At 38.7% G+C, this 24,272-nt stretch overlaps 1 long non-coding RNA gene across 1 annotated transcript; it reads left to right on the top strand.

Annotated features, from left to right (window-relative positions):
* Positions 1 to 6,434: 6,434 nt before the first annotated feature.
* LOC117071614 lies at positions 6,435 to 22,352 on the top strand. The gene is made up of 3 exons (XR_004432384.1): positions 6,435 to 6,461; positions 16,916 to 17,071; positions 22,247 to 22,352. It is a non-coding gene; the product is annotated as an uncharacterized LOC117071614 (long non-coding RNA).
* Positions 22,353 to 24,272: the final 1,920 nt, after the last annotated feature.

Genomic DNA, 24,272 nt, shown 5'->3' with positions numbered 1-24,272 from the left:
TTAATCACACCCAATTTCATTAACATGCTTTCTAAAATGCCTCGGCTTCGGAAAGGTTCTTATGATGGCTACATCTTAAAGGAAGCATCACCAGGATATCAGTTTGGTGCCTTTGCAGGTGATTTCAAGGAATTTATTCTAACCATCTATTGACCATAAACTCCAGCCGAGTTTCTCAGGCCCTGCAGGGAAATGTGGCCTGGAGTGTGAAAATCAATCGTCAGCTCACTTTCTACTGTCTCCTTTCACAGAAAACATGAGCTTAACAGACCCTTGCCTACGTTGGCACCTATGTAACGGTGTACGTTGAGATTTGGATGGTCCTCAAGCATCACAGGTTCCTCTTTATGCCTGTTTTACGTCTTTGAGCATTGAAACATTTGTGCTTCCCAGGACTTATTCCAGGGAAGGAAGGGTTCACTAGGAGCTCTACTCTTCCGTAATCTATAATATTTTCTCATTAAGGGAAATAGCAGAAGAGGTTTCACTGATTTGTTAGAAAACTATTTTATTGAAAAGAACAAAGAAGAGTCCTTTCCACACACTGATTAGGAAAAAGAGAAGCACCCTGGGGGGAGTTTTTCCAATGGCTTTTAACTCAAGATGATGTTTAAAACCAAAAACCAGAACAAAACAAAATTTAGCAAGAAGAGTGAGAACCAAAAGCAAAGAAAACATGAACTAGTATTACCATGAAAATAAATACTGCAAAGATATTCTTCATGTGCAACATAACCAAAACCTAGATTTAAAATCAGTGAAACAGCCTGGGCAAGATAGCAAGACCCCACCTCAACAAAAAATAATTGTTTAAAAATTAGCTATGTGTGGCGCCGGGCACAGTGGCTCACACCTGTAATCCTAGCACTTTGGGAGGCCAAGGCAGGTGGATCACGAGGTCAGGAAATTGAGACCATCTTGGCTAACACCGTGAAACCCTGTCTCTACTAAAAATACAAAAAAATTAGCTGGGTGTGGTGGTGGGCACCTGTGGTCCCAGCTATTCACGAGGCTGAGGCAGGAGAATGGTGTGAACCCGGGAGGTGGAGCTTGCAGTGAGCTGAGATCGCTCCATTGCACTCCATCCTGGGTGACAGAGCAAGACTCCGTCTCAAAAAAAAAAAAAAAATTACCTAGGTGTGGTGGTGTGCGCCTGTAGTCCCAGCTACTTAAGAAAGAGCCTGAGGCCAGAGAACTGCTTGAGCCTAGGAGTTAAATATTACAGTGAACCATGATTGCACCTCTGTACTCCAGCCTGATGACACAGCAAGATCCTGTCTCTAAAAAAAAAAAATTTTTTTAAGTAAAGTCAGGGGAAAAGTAGGATGAAAGGCCAAACGATTGTTGTCTCAGAAGGAAGAACCCAACACCTTCAAAGCTCAAGAGTGATGGAAACAGTTGTCTCCACCAGCACAACCATCTAGAGGAGCCAATACACGCCGGAGGGGTGGGGGTAGGCTAAAGACAATTTCTATTATGTCGTAAATAGAAAGAAAATACATTTTTAAATCTTAATTGCTCAATTTTCAGCTTATTTTGCCTATAGCAATCTAGAAGTGAAATCTGTGATGTTCTGGAGTTAGAAGAGACCTCAAGGGAAAACAAACAAGTTAACTTCCCTCATCTGGACAAGACTGCCCCCACTCCCAAATCAGTTACTTATTAATGAAGGGTGTCTGCCTCTGCTAACTTAACATCATGGCTATGATACGAAGTTGACATCCTAACATACCTTTAAATATGGTCTTTAAGATGTTAAAATCACCACCTCTGCTGACTAGGGGTTTTATTGTCTATTCTTGGCTATATCTCATCTTAGTGAGATCCCATGGGATTTAGCAATTAGTATGGATACAGTGGTTTGATAATCAAAAGTAATTAATGGCATCAAAACACAGTCTTGCCTGTTTCTGAGGACTTGTTACACACATTTAGGTCTTTCTTTTTAAATAAGCCACTTGATTCCTGTTAGAATAAATGCCAATAGATAGAAAACACTTTAGCTTAATATACTGACGTGTTTGAAATGATATTGAAAGACTGACTCAATGTGCCAGTTGGCAATAAGTTCTTAAGTCACTTATAATTCATGATTCTAAACACAAAAGAAACACCAATGTTGCTCTTTGCAATGATGTATACCATATATAATACAGGCATTTACAATCTTCCTTTAAAAAAAAAAGTAAAATTGTGAAATAGAGACTTTGTCAACTGTCAAATGGAAATTTAAGAAAAATTATGGTTATTTATTTCTTTCGGCACTCTGATTTAAATATTGCTGAGGAAAGTAAAAGGGGAGATACTTTATTGTAAGTGCTCAGTTTGCCATGAATCAAATGAAAAAAATTCCCAAGTTTCTCATAGTAAAAAAGAAGCATATGTGGTTTCAGTTGAAACAGATAAATGAAATTCTTATCTGAGAACTTGGTATTCCCTTTAAAAAGCCACCACCTGTCTTGTCACTGATGAAGTTGAATCTGTTTTTATATCAATAGGGTACAAGGAGTGAAGGTTTCGAAAGGGGAACAGGTTTCCAAAGAGTCAAGCCTCCCTCTTCCCAGGAGAACTGAATTTTTTAATTGATTTTCTTTTAAAATGTCCTCAGTTTCAGACAGACTGAAGCCCAACACACATGAGCCCTTTCAGTAGTCCACATCTGTAACTCATTTCCATTTCTTAAAAAATTGATGATGTTTGCTTTAATGCCAAAATCTCCCCAAGCACAAGGGACGCTAGCTTCAGGCAGCTCAGTATCATTATTTATAAAGCTAACACTTGAACCTTTACTGGGAACCCAAAATGAGAAGACCGAGGTGGCTGGCAGCTGCAGAAGTGAGAAGCTCTTTGGAGGCTCTTCTGGAAGACTCCATGCTTGGCATTACTCTTTTTAGTGTCACTGAAGGCTGAGACAAACATCAAGTGTGGGCAATTTGAACAAACCTCTGATATCATCTGCTGATCTTCAAGAGCAAATGGAGTAAATGTAAAGTGTCCTATCAAGGATTAAAGTCTCTTTGGTGTAGGATTGTGCAAACATGCTAACCTGAAACAGTACTTATTTTTTAAGGGCATTTTATTTAATCATATGTGCAACCTGTTCTGTGCTCAAAAAATATATGACAATAATTTCTGAAACGTAAAACAACTAAGAGAGAGTAACATTGAAAGGCAAAGGGACTCAGATGCCCTTTCTCCAATCTAGGGAAGGGGAAACATAGCAGATAACTTGCTGATCTCTTAAAGACAACTGGATAAATGTGCACCTTCTAGCTCAACCGCATTACTTTCTACCAATAATAACATGACATTTTGTTTAGGCTGAAGACAGTATACATAAGAAATATGGCATTTGTAGGCAAACTCATACCTATACCTCCCTTATAGCTGCAATCATATAAAATGAGCATTTATTAAGTTTCTAAGAAATCTCAAAGGTTTTTATTATGAAATATCTAGATAGAAAAATCATTTAACAATCACACATGTAACTTAGCATTTATTTTTGTCATAGCTTAACATTTTGCTTCAGAGAGCTTAACATTTGTTTCAGATCTTTTTCTTAAGGAAATAAGACATTACAGATACAGTTGAGGCCCCTTAAGCATCCCAACCTAATTCAATGCCCATTTCCCCTGCAAAAAAGAAAACCTGTAAATCAGCTCTGGTCAAGACAGTCATATTGCATAGTTCACACTGGCCCCTGGAGTTGTGCCCAGCAGTAGCCTCGATGCTGGGATTGCATCTTTTTTGGCGTTCCTCATTTTCTTTCCATCACAGGTTCATCTCCATTCAAGCAAGGAGATGGGAAACAAATTCTAGAAATGCCTAAACTTTCCTAAAGTGAAGTCATATTCTCAACAAAGAGGCCAACCTTTGGTAAAACCAGAAGTTAGCTTTTGAAAGGAGGGACTCTAGGTAAAACTGTCCACAAAAAAGTCTCTTCCTTTTCTGCTTCTCTTTCACTCTGTTTTATTTTATTTTTTATTTTATTTTGAGGCAGGGTCTCACTCTGTCACCCAGGCTGAAACGCAGTGGCATGATTACGGCTCACTGCAGTCTCGATCTCCCAGGCACAAGCGATCCTCCCACCTCAGCCCCCTGGAGTAGCTGGTACTACAGGTGTGCACCTCCATGCCCGGCTAATTTTTGTGTTTTTTGTAAAGATGGGGTTTCCCCACGTTGCCGAGGCTGGTCTCAAACTCCCGAGTTCAAGCAATCCTCCCACCTCGGCCTCCCAAAGTGCTGCGATTACAGGCGTGCGCCATCGTGCCTAGCCAGGACTTCATTTTTTGATTACAAAATATTTCCATACTTATTTTCAACCTTATCATTGATATAAAGTCATATAATAGTTCTCTACAACACACATTAATAAGTATTATTTTTACAATATTTGCCTCAAATTCTTGTGTTTAAGGAAATCAGACATTACTAACAGAGCTAGTAGAGATAAGGTCACAACAGAGTCTTTCTACAGTGGTTGTTCCATATGCCCTGCTATTAGCAGCTTGAAAGAGGACCTATTTCTTCATATTGTAATGCATAATAATGGTTGACCCCCTCCCTTGCATAACACATTATGGAATCTTTAATATCTCAACCCAAAGGAAGCAAGTTTTAAGCATCAGCAATAGGAAGATGTGGAAAGTTTGGGCCTTTCAGTATTTCATATCATGTTGTTACTTTTAGCATGCTCCCATCACCTCTCTTGTTCTCCTTCTCTGCACCCCATACTTTAACCAGAGTGCTCTTGAAAACCAAATCTGATCATGCCACTCCCAGCTTTCAACTCTTGGGTGCCTTTCCATGGCGTTGAGACACTCGAAGCCCCTTACCCATCATAGGCTAGCTGAAGAGGCCCTGCTCCCTCTCCTCTTCCTGTCTGCATTTGCCACACTGACCTCCTTTCCTTTTCTTAAAGGTGCCAAGCTCTTTCCCATCTCAGAGTCTTTGTATGTTTTCTTTGCCTGGAACACTCTTTTACCTTCTCTGTAGTTGGCCAATTCTAAGCTATTTTTCACATCTCAGCTGACAAGTGCCTTTAATAACGAAAAATTTCCCTGGCTTCTCCTATATCTAAATCAGGTCTCCCTTATGTAATCTTATTATATCTGTTGTTTTTTAAATTATAATTTTCAAATGCATATTTATTTGTATTTGTTTAATGTCCATTTCTCGTTAGACTACAAACTTCATAAGGCTCAGCATCATGATGTTTTTTCACTTCTAAATTTACGAGCATAGTGCCTCTTAGAGAATCAATCGTTATTGCTTGACTAAATGGTTGAAGATACCCTGCTCCAGACCTCAATACTTAAAGCTTCCTTTCCCAAACTTGCACAATTGCCCCAAGCCTTCCCTATTCTCTAACTTAATCTCCTCTCCAATCTCTCCCCCACCTCCTTTCCCTCTCCACACACGTTTGCATGTCTCTACCCATTTGGAAAAAGGAACTAAGGGCTAGTAACAAAAAGTATGCCCAATGATGATTATATGTAGTCTAGTCTGTTTCTACTAGGTATTGCAACATAAAATGTCATTATATGGTATGCATGCAATGAAAGGTTTATTTCAAATTTTAGAAGAATGTCTTTAAAGACATCATGAGAACACCTCCACGAATTCAAGATGATTTTCGTAAGCACAAATGGTTAAATTAAGTAAGCCAAATAGCTATTTTGCAAGCATGGACTCAACCAAGAATTCTAAACTATAAGCTGGAAGACAATGCAACCCCATGAAGCAGCTATCAGATTTTTAAAAGTGGTTTTGAACAGAATTGCAAGTATTATTAACTGCAACAGAATAGTCATGTTCCCCCAGGTAGTTCTTAAAAATACTGCACACTGTCTTGTCACTTAATATTCAGAGACAAATTTGGAAGTTCAAATTTGTGTTTTGATCCTGTATATAAACATTTTTCCAGTCATAGTAACAAGGAGGAGAAGGAGGAAGAGGAGAAGGAAGGGGAGGAGGAGGCAGCCAAAAAAGGTGGATCATCATGAAATTAAAGTCCCATGCTGAAAATTAAATGCTCACAAAAGCACTGGTTTTTTTAACTGATAAATGTTTTTACATACATTTTTCAACCTTCTTCATTCACCATTACATGATTTCATCCAATGACTTCATGTTTCTTTTCCTTTAAGAATCCCGGGTATAACTTTGAAGTAATTTTAGAACTCCTGCCTCTCTCCCTTCAAAACGACTAGCAATGACTATCAATCCTCTCAAGGTTGAAATAATTGTGCCAAGAAGAGGACACAGCAGAGGCAAATTGTCCCCATTCCAAAAGCAGCTAAAGCTATAAACAGAAAACACAGTGTTGAATCCAAAATCCAAAAATTTGACTTGGGGATGTTGCTAGCTGTGTTCTTCTAGGGCTTTATTTTGTTGCTCAGCAACCCACAATCCCCATTCTTTGTTCAGAGAGGTGCTCCAGACCTCCAGACCCAGAGGTGAGCAGGCTTCTAATTTCCTTCTTGAACTTGCTTTCAAACTAATGATTCAAGGTAGAAGGGAGAGAGGTGTAAATGAAGCATCTTCCAATGAAATCTTTAAGACATTCATTTATTTACTCAACAAGCATTTATTGAGCTCCTATTATGTGCTTAGGAATTATGGCCACAAGGGATATGATGGTGAGCAAAAGATTTCCCACCTTCATGAAGCTTGTCTTGGGATGGGAAGCACCATTCATGAAACAATTACGCAAATGAACATCCACTACACATTGCGGTGAGTTCGTGGAAGGAAAAGTACAGGCTCCTGTACATAATTATAAAAGAGAGAGCACGCTTTGTCTGGACTTTGAAGCTGAATTATTATTTTTCTCTCCAAGCTGATTTTGCATATTAATTTAGGAAGGCTTTCAAAGATGGGCAAGATTTAAAATTTTTTTTCAAACTTTTAGTATTTTAACTTCAGGATACATGTGTCATGGGGGGTTGTTGTGCAGATTATTTTATTACCCAGGCATTAAGCCTAGTACCCATTCTTTATTTTTCCTGATCCTCTCCTTCTCACCCTTGAGCTGAATTATTAATAAAAGAGAGACAAATAGGAATAAAGGGGAGGAAGGAGGGAATCCTCCTGGCACAGGGAGTGACAAGCACAAAGGACCTGAAGTAGGATGGCACACAGGGCAGCACACCTGCTGCATAAAGGGAAGAAGGCAGAAACTCAGCTGAGAGGTAGACCAGGGCCCAGTCACCAAGGTCCTTTTAGGCCACTGTAAAGATTGGGGTCTTTGTCTAAAGAGAAACTTGAAGTCATTGAAAGCATGTCAGTAGTGACATTCATAACCCAACTGAGTCTTCAGATCACTCTGTCATGTTGACATGTAGTAAAGGAGGTAAGGACAGCAGTAGGAAGCCCAGTGGCAACACGATTTGCTGTGTAAATTTTAAGATCATTGGCTACCATATGGAGGAGGAGTTGGGGGGAAGCCATAGTGTACATGGGGACGTGTATGTGGATCACTTGAGGCTAGAGGGCACTGGCGCAATCTTGGCTCACTCCAAGCAATTCTCATGCCCCAGCTTCCTAAGTAGCTGGAATTATAGGCAGGTGCCACCATGCATGGCTACTTTTTTTGTACATTTAGTAGAGATGGGGTTTCACCATATTGTCCAGGCTGGTCTCGAACTCCTGGCCTCAGGTGATCTGCCTACCTCAGCCACCCAAAGTGCTGGGATTACAGGCATGAGCCACTGTGCCCCACCATCAATGACACATTTGAGGCCCCACCTTCACCAGGTTACCACACTTCTGAGCCGGGCTCTTTATGGCTAAACTCAGACTTCATCTCAGTTTACCTTTCCTATTCTTATTTTCTCTTTTAATTTTTTTCATTGTATTAAGTGGGTATATGTAATTTTGAACACATTGCTATTTCTCATTGAATAAGATTCTGTAAGAAATTATTTTTAAAAATTATTCATTATATAGTAACTTATTCTCTTATTTAAAATATGATACACATTCATTGCAGAGACAAGAAGAAAGTAAGAATAGAATCCCACCCTGGGGAGATAGTATTAGTTAACATCTTGGTGTATAGCCTTCCTATCTTATTCCTATGCTTATCTATACACCTATCTATCATCTTCCAGTTTTTCCACAGAAATGAATGTGTGTATGTGTTTGTGTGTATGCATATGTATAAGTCTCTTAGGTTCATTTTGGATTGAGAGAAATTGATAGAAAGATAATGAGAAGAAAATAAATAGAGCGATGGATAGACCAAAATTTTCTCTACATTTTGAGTACTAGATGATTTAAATCCTAGGCCAGTTTTTTGACAATATCAAAATTGTTTCTTCCCAACTACTTCTATCAATAAATAATACTCCTGCTTGCTCAATCAGAAACAATTGCTTGGCCAAGTGATGAATGATGACTTAAAGGTTATGTGATTCCAGTCTTTCCATCTTGAGTCCTAAGAGTATTCAGGTTGATGGAAGACTGACCACAGGTAAATAGTAAACACTCCCTATGGTCATGTCACATGTTCCCAGCCCATACAGCACATTATATTTTAAATTGTTTATATAGCAAAACTAGATTGCCAGTGGAAATAACAAATCTCTTAGCTTTCTTGTTTCTCGGCGCAATCTATGAAAAGGCAGAAAATTGCTCCCAAGTTATATCAAGACCAGTTTTGTTTAGTTTTAATTGCAAACCAACCTGAATCCAGTTCCCAAAAGGGAGGTGTAATCAAGAACTACGGTCATCTGTAATAGCTGTCTTAGGCAGGCTGTAGCAATAACACCTAGAATAGGCGCCACTTGGAACTCATGCAGTAGAAAACCGTGAGCAATTTGCACTTTAATCAGATGTTCAACCTTGCCCAGCTCTCTCCTCTGATAATCAGTTGAGATTATCCTCAAATGATTATCAAATGTCCTAAAATGCAAATACCAAATAGCATAGTCTATGTGGTTTCATTTGGGTCACATCTATGTGGCCGTCTTGGACTGAAACCCACAGAAATTTGTGGCAGCTATCTCATACCCCAACCCAGAAGAGAATATTTAAGCATTTAAACAAGTCTGAACTATATTGACCAGGAGGGACAAAGTGTTCACTTCCAGGGCTTTCCCCCCGAATTCTTCATCCTTCTCTTCCTCTCGTCCTCCCTTCCACCCTGCCTTTATTTATCAAATAAATAGGCTCAACACTTTGAATGTTTTCTATTGAGATGAATAGTTTTTTAAATTAAATAATTCAGCAGCACATTTGTTTATATGTAGAAATCTTTACATTCTAGACTTACCACAAAATCCTCTTTTAGTTGTCTATCCCTAATTAGTCAAGATGTGTTTCAAAAAGGTAACTTTATTGGAATATTAATTCAGTCCCATTTTAAAACTTTTACTGAACAAGAAACATATGCAGACACTATTCTAGGAACTGGTGACTTCAAAAAAGAGACACAAACCCATCCTTATTAATTGTCCAGTTTAGTAGGTACCTCATAAACCCTAATTGAGTAAAATATCCTAACTTTAAAAAAGACGATATACTTTGATCAACGTTTTGAATGTTTACTTAGATTTTAATACATAATTCCAATGGGTTCTCCTTTTTAAACTTCATCTTCTTTCTGATTAGCCTAAAATACCTGTTGCTATGTAATGAAGAGTAATAAAAGTTGAATGTATCTGTAATAACTACTTTCAGAAATATCTGTATAGTTCACACACTCCTTTTCTACACACACACACACACACACACACACACACACACACACAGAGAACATGTTCCTTTAAGAAATTAGATGGTATGATAGGGCATTTCAGAAGAGAACTAGAAAGCCTTTTTAAATAAAAAATCAAATAGAAATTGCAAAACCAAAAATATAATAACCAAAACTAAAAATTCAAAGAATTAAGAGCAGATTAGACATAGCTAAAGAGAAGATTAGAAAACTGGAAACTTGTCTTTAAAAATATATACCCAACCTAAAGTACAGATTAACAAACAAAGATGGAAAATACAATAACAAACTATGTATAAGAATGTTGTGGATAAAAGTATAAAATTATTAAGACAGAAAATAAAATCTAAATGAGTAAAAAGCTGTATAATGATTATGGAGGGAAAAGTCAATAGAATAAATATGTCACTTATCACTCAAATTTATCTCTAAATAAAATGTCAAAGCTCCCAATAGGGATGTGGGTGGGTGTGTAATTTGACAAGCCATCTCTAAAATCCATATGGAAGTAAAAGAGTACGAAATAGCTGAAACAGTTTTAAAGAATAAGGACAAGGGGAACTCAGATTACCAGCTTAAAAGACTTTTATTGTAAATTAAGACTTTAAAGACTTAATATAAGTTCAGACTTTAAAGACTTATAAATCCATAGGAATTAAAAAGCATGCTATAGCTCAGGAATAAAGAGATCAGCAAAACAGAATAGATAGCCAGAAATCGAGCACACCCCCCATCTTCCCACCCCTGTAGACAGGAGCTTGGAGGCATAACCATGCAATGAGGGAAAGGAAGTCATCAAATGGTATGAGGAAAACCAACTGTCTACATGGAAAAAATAGTATTTATTTATATCATAATTTCATAGTGTACATAAAATTGATTTTAAGTACATTAAAGTCTAAATATGAAAAAATGAAATTTGAAAACATTTAGAAAAAACACATAAGACAGAATATTTTTAGGACCTAATGGTATAGAAGGAATTTTCAAAGACACAAAATAACTAATTATATTGGAAGAGACTAATAAATTCTAATACATTAAACTTAAAACTTTTTTTTTTTTTTTGAGACAGAGTCTGGCTCTGTCGCCCAGGCTGGGGTGCAGTGGCCAGATCTCAGCTCACTGCAAGCTCCGCCTCCTGGGTTTACACCATTCTCCTGCCTCAGCCTCCCAAGTAGCTGGAACTACAGACGCCCGCCACCTTGCCCGGCTAGTTTTTTGTATTTTTTTAGTAGAGATGGGGTTTCACCGTGTTAGCCAGGATGGTCTCGATCTCCTGACCTCGTGATCCGCCCATCTCGGCCTCCCAAAGTGCTGGGATTACAGGCTTGAGCCACCACGCCCGGCTAAACTTAAAACTTTTAACAAAAAATCATAAACAACATTTAAAGGGAAAACCACAGACGAAGAGAAATCTTGCAATGCATAGAACCAATAAAAAATTAATACCCAGAATATGTAAAGAACTTCTACAAATCAGTAAGAGAAAGACAAGCAATATAAAAGAAAAATAAGCCAAGTCTATGAACAATTCACAAAAGAGGAACCTCAAATGGCCAAAAACGTAGGAAAAGATGTTCAACTTCAGTAAAAATGAGAGAAATGCAAATTAAAACAATGAGATATCATTTCATACCATCAGAATGTCAAAAACTTTAAAAGCCTGACAATACAAATGTAGAGAATGACACAAGATGACAGGAACTCTCATTCATTGTGAGTAGAAGCATAAAGATGTACAATTCTGGAGAGTAATTTGTCAACATCTAATAAAGTTTAATATGTGCATATTTTATAAGCCAATGATGTCATTCCTTGGTAAATAAGAAAACAAATCCTCCCTGTAATCCCAGCACTTTGGGAAGCCAAGGCGGGTGGATCACGAGGTCAGGAGATCAAGACCATCCTGGCTAACATGGTGAAACCCTGTCTCTACTAAAAACACAAAAAACTAGCCGGGCGAGGTGGCGGGCGCCTGTAGTCCCAGCTACTCGGAGGCTGAGGCGGGAGAATGGCGTGAACCCGGGAGGCGGAGCTTGCAGTGAGCCGAGATCGCGCCACTGCACTCCAGCCTGGGCGACACAGCGAGACTCCGTCTCAAAAAAAAAAAAGAAAAGAAAAGAAAACGAATCCTCACATAGGTTTATTATTTTCCAAGCCCAGTTCTAAATGTTTTATACATTAACTCATTTAATCCTCACAATTCCATGAGCAAGGTACTCACAGCACAGAGAGGTTAAGTGATTTGTTTAAGGTCACATAACTAATTAATGGCACAGCTAAGACGGAAACCCAGCCAACTGACGCCCGAATTCATTTGCTTAATTCTTGTAATAGGCGACCTCTCTAGAGGTCTTTTAACATAGGTGCATAAGGGGACATGTACTAAGATATTTAGCCAGTAAATTTTTTGTAATGGTAAAACACTGGAGATGACCTAAAGGCCATCAAGAGGAAAATGGAAATGAAATGTGGTATCTTCATTAAATGAAATAGTGCATAATAGTAAAATGAATAAACTAGACTTAACCTGTATCAATAAAGATGAATCTGAAAACCTCAATGTTGGGAAATAAAGTTGCAGAAAGAAAAGTACAGTATCGTAAAACTGATCTAGAATTTGTCAACATCCTATTGGAGCCAGAATTCCTCTAATCTAATCAAACATAAGCTTCAGGCCCCCTTTCAAGCCCCTGGGAGGGGCTCTGTCAACACGTTCACATGGTCATATGTTTTGTAATTTTTGTAAGTAAAATGTTTTAGCCACACTTAGTTAAGACAGTTGTCTCTTCTCACACCAACTTCACCAACAATTTCCTGTCCCTTCATATCATGTAGCATTGGAGTGACCAGGGGCATTTTTTGGATCTGATTCAGGAGAAGTTATGGACACGTTTAGTTTAGGTCTTGTGGGACACATCGATGTGCTTTATAACCCATCTAATGTAAGAATTGCCCCCAGAAGTATTCCTGCTACCCATCAAAGGTGCATCCACCAAGGCATGATCAAGACATAAATGTGTTCCACAGCACCAGGAACCAGAAGTGTGGAGACAGTCCAAAAGAGGCCATATTTGAAATGGATAGAATCAGAAGAAGCTGGTCTTTGAAAAACTCAGTCATCAGACATGTAAAATTTCAAATGGGAGATTCAGGTTTCATTGATGCCAATTGAAAACAAAGCTCTCTCATTAGGAATGGACTCATAATATAGCATATACCATTATAAACACACTGGTTTATTTTGTTTTGGGGAGAACTTTCCAAAATAAAATTTCTCATTATTCCTATGTTTGTAGGGCAAAAACTCATAGCAGCACTACAAAACAAATATTTCTGTGTACAGACTCATCCTTTACAAATTTCTACTGTTAAGAACAACAACAACAAAAAAGCCCGATGCTGTGTTGTACACCTGTAATCCCAGCTACTCAGGAGGCTGAGGCAGGAGGAATGCTTGAGCTCAGGAGTTTGAGGTCAGCTTGGGCAACATAGTAAGACCACATTTCAAAAATAAAATCAAATAAAAGAATACGAATGTTTGATCAACAATGCTAAAGGGAAAAACTATCTTTGTATGTATATTGTTGTTACTTAGGTAATGTATTTTTTTAAACATTCAGGAAACAGTGTCTATTTAGAAAAAAATAATTAAGAAAACTACACAGAAAATATTAAATCATTTCATATAAAATAAAGTATCCAGTCAAAAACCTGGAGAAAAAAATATAACAGGGGTATGTCAAATAGTTAATTAACACAAATACTATTATTTTTCTAAATTTTTGTGATATTTGTGAGTTTTTAAAGTTTATAATTTATCATTTTTCTTATTCTCATATTTTTCACCTTAAAATACTGCCAAAATTTCGTAAGTTTCTCTGTGTAAAACTGAAATCTGCCCCAATCACAATGTATTATTTCCTTATAACTTATAAACAGTAAAAGGTGAAAATACACGTGGGAAGAACATGTAGCAACTTTGGGATCCTGTTTACCTTAGGACTGGAAAGAGGGGCCTGAGTGCTAGGCACTGGCACCCCCCACTGTGTTCAGTGCATTTTACATACTCCGTAATTGCAGTCCCTGAAATCTGGTGTGGATAAACACCAAGCTAAATCTGAGATATGGTCTCATTCATGGAATTATTTTGTTAATTGACTAGCTGGGATGAGATTTGCCTCATTCGATAAAATTGGATCTCTGACCTCTATTTTTATGAAATAGATGCAGTTAAATTAAGTGAAATCATAGTAAGAGAGATTTGTACGTTATAAAATACTGTATAATGTCAGGTAGTTTGCAAAATGGCAATCTATATATATGCAAGTATTACTAATGTCAATAATATTATCTGACATTTATTGAATGCTCAATATATGTCAGATATATTTCTATGTGTCTTATCTCTATATTTATCTCATTTAATAATCCCAATAAGACTGAGACATATATTACCATTTTATATATCTGATCAAATATGTAACTTCTGATATAAATGAAAAGTGTATTTGATAAACTACACAATGTTTACGTATACTTAATTAGTACCCATAAAATATTTAAATAGTAAGACAGCTGCCTTTTTTAATTCACTCAGAAACTATTAGTCCAGGTATATGATGTAATGCTAAGAGTCAGGAAATGGTCAGTCAAGAATGCTACAAACAATTATTGAATGCATTTTCAGTTTTCCAGTAGTTATTGAATGATACATATCTAATACATGTCATGAAAGGTCTCAGTTTGAATTTTGAGGAATAATATGAAGTAATACACATAGGCTTTCAGTTTCTCACTCACATTTTAATTCAGATTCCACACTATTTCTTCTAAAATCAAAACTCAGCAAATTCAGATTACTCCCCTATCAAAGTCAGAAATTCTGTTTTGGTATTTATCTGTGGACTCTTAAAATGCCACAACTTATAACAGGAATTTGCAGCATTATGGAATCGAGAGTTCCATTAAATATCACACATTCAACAACTACATGTGCATAAAGTAGAACTCATGTACCACAAACGAGATCGGAGAACAGAATCCCCTGCCCTCGCAGAGTTCGCAGATCCCATCTGAACCAATCAAGAACATTATAAATTGTAGACAGAGGGACTTACAGAGAATTCTAAAATAAAACCGCATGTGCAGATACATAGATGGGGGCCTGAGGACACAAAAACTGTAAAGGAAAATTGAAACCCAGCAGACCGGATTCTTCGTAAACCTCATTGCTTCGCTCCTAAACAGATCCAAAGTCCAGTAGCTTCGTTACAATGGCCTGAGTCAGGAGCAGGAGCTTTGAAATATCGCATCATGGTTGTAAATGGAGGGGTGAAGGGGATCTTTGGTGAAGCAAATGAGAAAAAAAGTTGGACAGAACATTTCCTGCTGGAACGTGTTAAGAGTGTGTGGTTTTCAGCCACGGGCTCCTGATGATGGAACTTTAGTTGCTGAACATGAAGATAATTTCAGCACCCTACAATTATGTGCCTAATTAAAATTAAGAAATTAGAACACAGTTAAAAGGAATAATATTTTGCTCACAGCTTATTTCATTAAAGTATTAATGAACAGGACTCTTTTTATGGCCAGAGGGCAACCACTTTCTACAGAGTACTTCCATGCTAGCTAATTTATTCATGCATGAAAAACAATCCAATGAGAAATGAGGGAGCTGAGAACTGCTGGTCCTAATTAAAATATTTAAAACACCATGTCTATTTTCTTCCATCTAGCCAAATACCTAAGCTTGAGCCAGCATGGTGCCAATTAACATGGAAAAAGCAAACACAAACACCCACGGTTTCTGATTAAAGTGCACATTATTGTACCATGCAATATATTGTTCGGCACATATATGTAAATGTTTAATTAACCCATGTCTAAATCTCAGCAACATTCAGAAATCGATAATTTAATCCCTAAACAAGTGGCAATCTGTGTAGGGAGACACTGACTTATTTATCATAGTGTTTTATTCAAACCTAATTTGTAGCAGTCGTGTGCTAGCCATGCTAAAGCGTTTCTTAAGGGAAAGAGGAGGGAGGAGATCCTTTGCTTGGCAGACTTCTTTTCAGATGGCAGCGAGATTGTTAGTTGCCAAAGACTCGTGAAAGGAACTAGGCTAGCCTCAGGTGATATGAAATTTTTCATTAATAATGCAGGGGGAAATCTGGACCTAAGCCCATTTGTCAGCCTGGATAGCAGTAACAATAACAACGGCTGCATATGTACACGCACACACACGCACACACACACACACACACACATACATCCCTCTTCTCTTTGTTAACTAAAGACTATCATTACAATAAACTCCAAGACATCCCTACCACAGCAGCGTGTTGGAGAAAAATGTCTGAAACCGAGAAGTCGAAGATTTGAAAATCTTACAAGTAATCATCAGAATTTCATCATTATGTTAAAAACATTCATAAAAGGAGATTTAACATTTTAGCAGCTGCCAGAGTTAAGAAGCAGTTTCAGTTCAGTTATTTCTACTTCACAATCCTGGTAGGCAGGCTGACGGAGGGACACAAAAGCCGAGGGCAGTAAAACGATGTGGGGAAGCCACGCACAGCACACACCAGAACCAGAATTCGCACCTACCTTCGTGAATTCTATAATCACTCCACTCCACACCACATTCATTCAAACAGCTCTTAATTTTTTGTTTATGTAGAAGAGACCAAATCTTCAGAAATCCAATTACTACCCAGTTAGTTATGAAAAGTCATTTATTGTTTGTTTTTTTTTTTAGCATTTCTTAGGAGGTAGGGAAGGTGAGAATATATTAAACACAGTTTCTTCTTTCTGAGGTTTCTCATTGTTTGTAGCAACTAAAACCATGGGATTTTAGACTAAGATCTTAGACATCATTTGCCCAGAGCATTTCAAACCGTTTGTGGCAACAGAATCCCCCCTTCTCCCCCAAATACAATCTTTGTATATACAACCAATATATTGACACAGATAAAAGCAGACCCTTCTGATGGAGGGGGCTGAGGCACTGCCACAGAACCCGTTTTCTGAAAACCACTGTGTTCATCAAAGCCTTTATTAAACAGCTGGAGGAACTGAGGTCCAGAAAGGTGAGAACACAACGGAAGTACTCATGCAACATAATAGCAGATCTGGAATACACCTACAGTAACCTTGACCCTCTGCCCCATGCTCTTTCCACAGCATCATGGTCCCTAATGAAATCAACCTAGACTATGATGCAGTTAAAGAGCCAAATCGAGGTGAGAGTGTTTGTGCAAAATTACCAGCAAGAATACAGGAATATATGGTCATGAGGCAGGACAGCCTGGTGTACAAAGCAAGAGGTGAGATTCAGAGGTAAGAGACTTAAGAAAAAGATTTGTCTCTGTCCTACATGCTCTTCATTTCCATTCCCTGGGGCCCAGGTTCCTCATTTGAAAATGGTGTTGATATCTCACAGAATTGTATTAACAATCAAACAAGAATCAAGGAATGTGCCCTTCAGAAGTACTTTATCACAATGCATTACAGTTGCTTCCTTGTCTGTTTCTGTCACTGGACTCTCAGCAGTATTCCAAGATAATGTCAATGTTTTACTATCTATTCCTTCTCAGTATAGAGTTGGTGCTCAAATACATTGGATGATGTTGAACTCATAATTATAATGACTAACATATATTGTGCATTTGCTATGTGTTAAACATAATGCTAAGCATGTGACATTGGTCATATATTTCATCTTCATGACACCCTCATAAGACATACTGTTATTGTCCCTATTGCACAAGTGAGAAACAGAGACACAGAAAACTGACTTAGCTGCCCAGTGTTGCAGCACCATTATAATAAGCTGTGGGGCAAAAAACCTACACTGGGATGGTCAAACTTCAGAGCCTAAGCTCTTAGTCGCTATGTTATACAAAAGCAGCAAAATAAGGTAATAAAGTAAAAGTTATCCGCTAGGGCATGAGGCAAATGTCTTAGGTGGGAAAGCATGTAAAACACACTGGGCATCCATTGAGAAGCATGAAATGCAAATTTCAAGAAGAGTTTTGTTCTTGATGACTGTTCTAACAAGCAGAAATTAGGGAGAATGAGAGAACATTTCTAACCTCTAAGAATGATGTTGAGGAAGAGATATTTCCACTGTTAAACTCTCAGAAAATGGTCTGATTCAACGTGTCTAAAAGAGAAAGACTCTCAAATATGTTATCCTTGTGATCAACAGTCTCATCGCTCTCATTTATAAATATACATACACACCCCAAAAAAACCATGCTCTACCATGAAGTAGATGTTAATGGTCACAGTGCAGGTTGATGAGAGTCAACAGAAAGATGGCACTGGTCCTCTCATATGTAACCATGGAATTATTGCTTACAAATGTAAGCAGACTCAGCAACATGGAAACTCATTAGTGATGTAACCATACTTGCTCATGAAGGAAAGTTGTGCACACCTGAGACACATCCCAGACATTTTCAGGTGTAATCATAATTAGCATCATGGTCAAAAATTGGATAACGGGCCTGGACAGATCACTAGTATAACCCTATGTAATAGTCTTCATGAGATCTTGACATTAATTGGTAATTAGTAACTACAATCATGTATGTAAATTCTCTCTGACGATGAGATGGGTTGCATTTCCTGGATTCCTAATTTTCAGCTGGCATTGACTAAATCCTTGGTGATTCTAGTTTTCCAATTATTGAGAAGACTTCAAGGAGACAGCTCATATTCCATCATTTTACACCTTACAGCCTATCTGCATTCTATTAAATTTCTCAGTTCTTTGGAATCTGAAGTAATCTAATTAAATATATTTTCTTATAACATACCAACATGTAAGTTAATACTTCAAACATTTGATATTTTCTCCAAAACAGCCAGTATGAGATAACTAGATTTTTCAAAAGGTTTGTTTGTTTTTAATTCTCTTCCCATAAGCAAGTTTGGTTTTTGAAATTTTCCCTTTCAAGAAAGAAAAAATAAGCAACAAAGCAGATCTCCAAGACAGAGCCTGCATTTTTATGCATCTTTAGCCAGACAAACATTAGTCCTTCCCCAGAACTGGAGCAGCTATTCTGAAGAATGTAAACTTGCTGTTTTCTCAATATGCAGATAGCCTGTTGTCATAGATCCTCATAGTAATGAACAACTTCTCAATATTTAATAAGCCTGGCATTCCTGTCCCCAGGCGGAGAGCACAGACAGTTGGTAGCCAGCTACTAACTGACCATTAAAATACAGAATCTCTCTTTAAAATGTGCTTCACAAACAGGTTCCATCACCTGCAATTGGGAGCAAGTGCCGTCCTCTGCGGTGAGGTGGCCTATTCTGCCTGGAAGACAAGTGGCAGGAGCAAGCCAAGTTAGCCTGCACGGTATTCAAACAGGGGCCAGCAACAACAGAATCCTGTTTACAAAGGGGAGGAAAGCCCACCCACAGCCCTTCTCTTTGCAGTGTCATTAGCTCCAAGAATGGCCAAGCAAGTAGAAATCAGGAAAGCTCATCATGGTATTTTTGTCAATATAGAACAACAAAACCATTCTGGAACTCTGTGTTTTTCATTCTTTTCATGCTTGCTTATACACAGGAGTGTTTTCTGCTGTCTCTGGTGTGCTGTGTGAGTATATATTGCAATAATAATGCTCACTAATTGGACCAAGATGCCATTGATTCCAAACAATAATATTTGAGTGTTTTAGCATTGCCTTTTTTAAAATCCAAGGAGCAAAAACTAATGTCAATGTGATTATATGGAAATTCAGGAAATCATTAATACAATTAGATCATTTTCTGAATAATAGAAAAGCTAACATAATGAGTTCTCTTTGCTCTTATTGACCATTAAGAGAAGATGCTTGGTTGTAACTATAATTTCAGGTTAACACAAATATTCCCAAGATCACATTAAGTATAGAGTTTAAAAATTCTTGAGTAGGCCTACCACAACCCTTGTTTACCATCACTTCATAGACGTGATTGTCTTTTCTTCTCTTTCATCAACAGTGATAGGAATTACTGTGGTTTTTTTAGCCCATTTTTCACAGGGAAACAAGGGAATTTTCTTTCTTAACCATTTTAGGAGAATGGTTTCATGTGTAATGATGCAGGGAAAATAAGAAAGGTGTGGACAGTGGGTGGTTGACTTTCCAGCAGATGACTGGCTCTCATCACCATCCTCCAACAGTGTATAACCCAAATCCATGCCCCAGCAATGCTAAAAATGACAACAACTTCATGGCCCTTTTGGACACTTTCCAGGAGCATTCATTCTGTAAGCGTTGACAGTCATATACTGCCAAGCAGCAGAAGGAGCAAACCTACTCGATGTTGCTGCATCAGGAGACAACACTAGGATAAGAGGCAAAAAATACAATGGAGCAGACTCAGAGTCTTCATGAGAACTTTCTAGCAGAATTGTTCAGTAATCTAATGAATAGGGTAACTTTCATGATAGAGGCACTCAAAGGCTGAAAGCCTACCTATTATAGATGCTACTAACAATATTTTTTAATTAGTGTATTTTTCTCAAAAGTTTATGTAAAATCCCAGAATATAACACAAATAAAAATAGCACTGCTCTAGTTCAAGTAGAAGACAGAAGACCTGTGACCTGCAACTCCATTCACTCACCTTGTTTTATCCTCCAAGTCTCCTCAGGCAATCCTATAGGACTCCAGAGAACACAGTTTAAAAACCACTGCTGGCCGGGCATAGTGGCTCACATCAGTAATCACAACACTTTCGGAGGCCGAGGCGGGTGGAACACTTGTGGTCAGGAATTCGAGACCTGCCCATGGCGAAACCCCGCTCTACTAAAAATACAAAAATTAGCCGGGTGTGGTGGTGTGCACCTGTAATCCCAGCTACTCAGGAGGCTAAGGCAGGAGAATCACTTCAACTCAGGAGGCAGAGGTTGCAGTGAGCCGAGATCATGCCACTGCATTCCAGCCTGGGTGACAGAATGAGACTGTTTCAAAACAACAATAACAAAACACCACCGTAGAAAATATTCCTAAACTACACAGGAGATCATACTAAGCAATTCTCAAGCTTATCTACACTGGGGAACATATGGCAAGTGTTACCATAATTACCATACACAATTTGATCTAATGTTCATACCCAGATTCAAATATCCCCAAAAAGTTAGTGAGGAAGTAAAGCACTACAAAAATTCTTAGGCTCTCTAAGTTTTAAAAGTACATACAGGTTTTGGCAATTGTGAATAATGCTGCAGTAAACAATGGGGGTGCAGATAGATACTCGAGCTGTTGAAGAGAAATATATACCCCAAAGAAGTGGCATTGCTGGATCATATGGTAGCTCTATTTTTTGTCTGGTGAGGAGCATCACACTGTTTTCCATATAAGGCTGTACTAATTTATATTCCCACCATGTAAGAGTTCCGATAATAACTATTCTAACAAATGTGACGTAACATCTCATTGTAGTTTTGATCTTCATTGTCCTGATGATTAGCGATGTTGAGCACATTTTCATATACCTGGTGGCCATTTGTATGTCTTTGTTGGAGAAATGTCTATTCAAATTCTTTGCTCATCTTTTAATCAGGTTATTTGTTTGTTTTTGTTTGTTTCTTGTTTTTTGCTATTGACTTACACAATATCCTTATATATTTTGGATATTAGCCTCTTATCAGATAGATGGTTTTTAAATATTTTTTCCTATTCTGTAGGTTACTGATTTGTCTTTTTGATTGTTTCCTTTGCTATGCAAAAGCTGTTTAGTTGGTATAGCCGCCACTTGTCTGTACTGAGGTTTGTTTTCTGTTCTTTTGGTGTCAAATCCAAGAAATCATTGCCAAGACCAATGTCAAGAAGCTTTTCCTCTATGTTTTTTTCAAGGGGTTTTACCATTTCATGTCTTATGATTAAGTCTTTAATCCATTTTTAGCTGATTTTTGACTATGGTATAAGATATGAAAACAAAGAAAATTTCCATTGACAGATGAATGAATAAAAATGTGATATAGATGTACAATGAAATATTATTCACTTTTTATAAAGAAGAAAATTCTACCATTTGTAACTACATAGATGAACTTAAAGAACATTATGCTAAATGAAATAAGCCAGATACAAAAGGACAAATACTGCATAATTCCACTTATATGAGGTATCTAAAATAGCAAGACTCACAGAAGCAGAGAATAGAATGGTGGCTGAAAGGGGCTTGGGAAAGGGGGGAATGAGAGATTGTTGTTCAGTGGGTATAAAGCCTCAGTTATGCAAGACGAGTAAGTTCTAGAATTCTCCTCTACAACATAGTACCTATAGCTCACAACATAATGTTGCATACTTTAAAATGTGATAAAAGGACAGATCTCAGATCTCATATTAAGTGTTCTTACCAGAAAAGATACTCTCAAAAGAATACAAGGACATTTTTGTAGGTAATTAATATAGTACCTTGGTTGTGGTGATGGTATCATGGCTGTATGTATATATCTAAACTCATCAAAATGTGTACGTTAATTATGTGCTTTTTTTTTTTAAATAGACTCGCCCTGTCACTCAGTTTGGAGAGTAGTGGCATGATCTCGGCTCACTGCAACCTCCGCCTCCCAGGTTCAAGAGATTCTCCTGCCTCAGCCTCTTCAGTAGCTGGGATTACAGGTGCCTACCACTATGCTGGGCTAATTTTATTTTAGTAGAGATGGGGCTTCAGCCATGTTGGCCAGGCTAGTCTTGAACTCCTGACCTCAAATGATCTGCCTACCTCGGTCTCACAAATTGCTAGGATTACAGGTGTGAGCCACCGTGCCCAGCCCGATATGTGCAATTTTTGTGTATTAGTTATACCTCAATATAGGTTTTTTAAAGTTTAAAAAATAATACTTGTACATCCCGGGTAACTAACTGTAACTCAGCATACCTCATCCACTCAAGAAACCTTCCAGAATACAGAAGAGTTAGAAAGATATTGTTGGGGGCGGAGCAAGATGGCCGAATAGGAACAGCTCCAGTCTCCAACTCCCAGCGTGAGCGACACAGAAGACCGGTGATTTCTGCATTTTCAACTGAGGTACTGGGGTCATCTCTCTAGGGAGTGCCGGACAATCGGTGCGGGTCAGCTGCTGCAGCCTGACCAGCGTGAGCTGAAGCAGGGCGAGGCATCGCCTCACCTGGAAGCGCAAGGGGGAAGGAAATCCCTTTTCCTAGCCAGGGGAACTGAGACACACAACACCTGGAAAATCGGGTAACTCCCACCCCAATACTGCGCTTTAAGGAAACAGGCACACCAGGAGAATATATCCCACACCTGGCCGGGAGGGTCCCACGCCCACGGAGCCTCCCTCACTGCTAACACAGCAGTCTGCGGCGATCTATCCACAAGGCAGCAGCGAGGCTGGGGGAGGGGCGCCCGCCATTGCTGAGGCTTAAGTAGGTAAACAAAGCCACTGGGAAGCTCGAACTGGGTGGAGCTCACAGCAGCTCAAGGAAGCCTGCCTGTCTCTGTAGACTCTACCGCTGCGGACAGCGCACAGCTGCAGTCCATTAGGGGAAAGAGCGGGCCGCTGCAGACCCGAACGACTCTGTCTGACAGCTTTGGGGAGAGCCGTGGATCTCCTAACGCGGAGGTTGAGATCTGAGAACGGACAGACTGCCTGCTCAGGTGGGTCCCTGACCCCTGAGTAGCCTAGCTGGGAGACATCCCCCACTAGGGGCAGTCTGACACCCCACACCTCACAGGGTGGCGTCACCCCTGAGAGGAAACTTCCAAAGGAAGAATCAGACAGGTACACTCGCTGTTCAGCAATATTCTATCTTCGGCAACCTCTGCTGCTGATACCCAGGCAAACAGGGTCTGGAGTGGACCTCAAGCAATCTCTAACAGACCAACAGACAGTCCTTCTGACTGTCAGACGGAAAACTATCAAACAGGAAGGACACCTATACCAAAACCCCATCAGTACGTCACCATCATCAAAGTCCAGAGACAGATAAAACCACAAAGATGGGGAAGAAGCAGGGCAGAAAAGCTGGAAATTCAAAAAATAAGAGCGCATCTCCCCCTGCAAAGGAGCGCAGCCCATCGCCAGCAACGGATCAAAGCTGGTCAGAGAATGACTTTGACGAGATGAGAGAAGAAGGCTTCAGTCCATCAAACCTCTCAGAGCTAAAGGAGGAATTACGTACCCAGCGCAAAGAAACTAAAAATCTTGAAAAAAAAGTGGAAGAATTGACAGCTAGACTAATTAATGCAGAGAAGATCATAAACGAAATGACAGAGATGAAAACCATGACACGAGAAATACGTGACAAATGCACAAGCTTCGGTAACCGACTCGATCAACTGGAGGAAAGAGTATCAGCGATTGAGGATCAAATGAATGAAATGAAGCGAGAAGAGAAACCAAAAGAAAAAAGAAGAAAAAGAAATGAACAAAGCCTGCAAGAAGTATGGGATTATGTAAAAAGACCAAATCTACGTCTGATTGGGGTGCCTGAAAGTGAGGGGGAAAATGGAACCAAGTTGGAAAACACTCTTCAGGATATCATCCAGGAGAACTTCCCCAACCTAG

Source organism: Trachypithecus francoisi, unplaced genomic scaffold, assembly GCF_009764315.1.
Source record: "Trachypithecus francoisi isolate TF-2019V2 unplaced genomic scaffold, Tfra_2.0 Lachesis_group3, whole genome shotgun sequence".
In the NCBI taxonomy this organism is placed as follows: domain Eukaryota; kingdom Metazoa; phylum Chordata; class Mammalia; order Primates; family Cercopithecidae; genus Trachypithecus; species Trachypithecus francoisi.
Note: the sequence above shows the minus strand (reverse complement) of the source record. Positions and strands in the feature narration are given on the sequence as shown.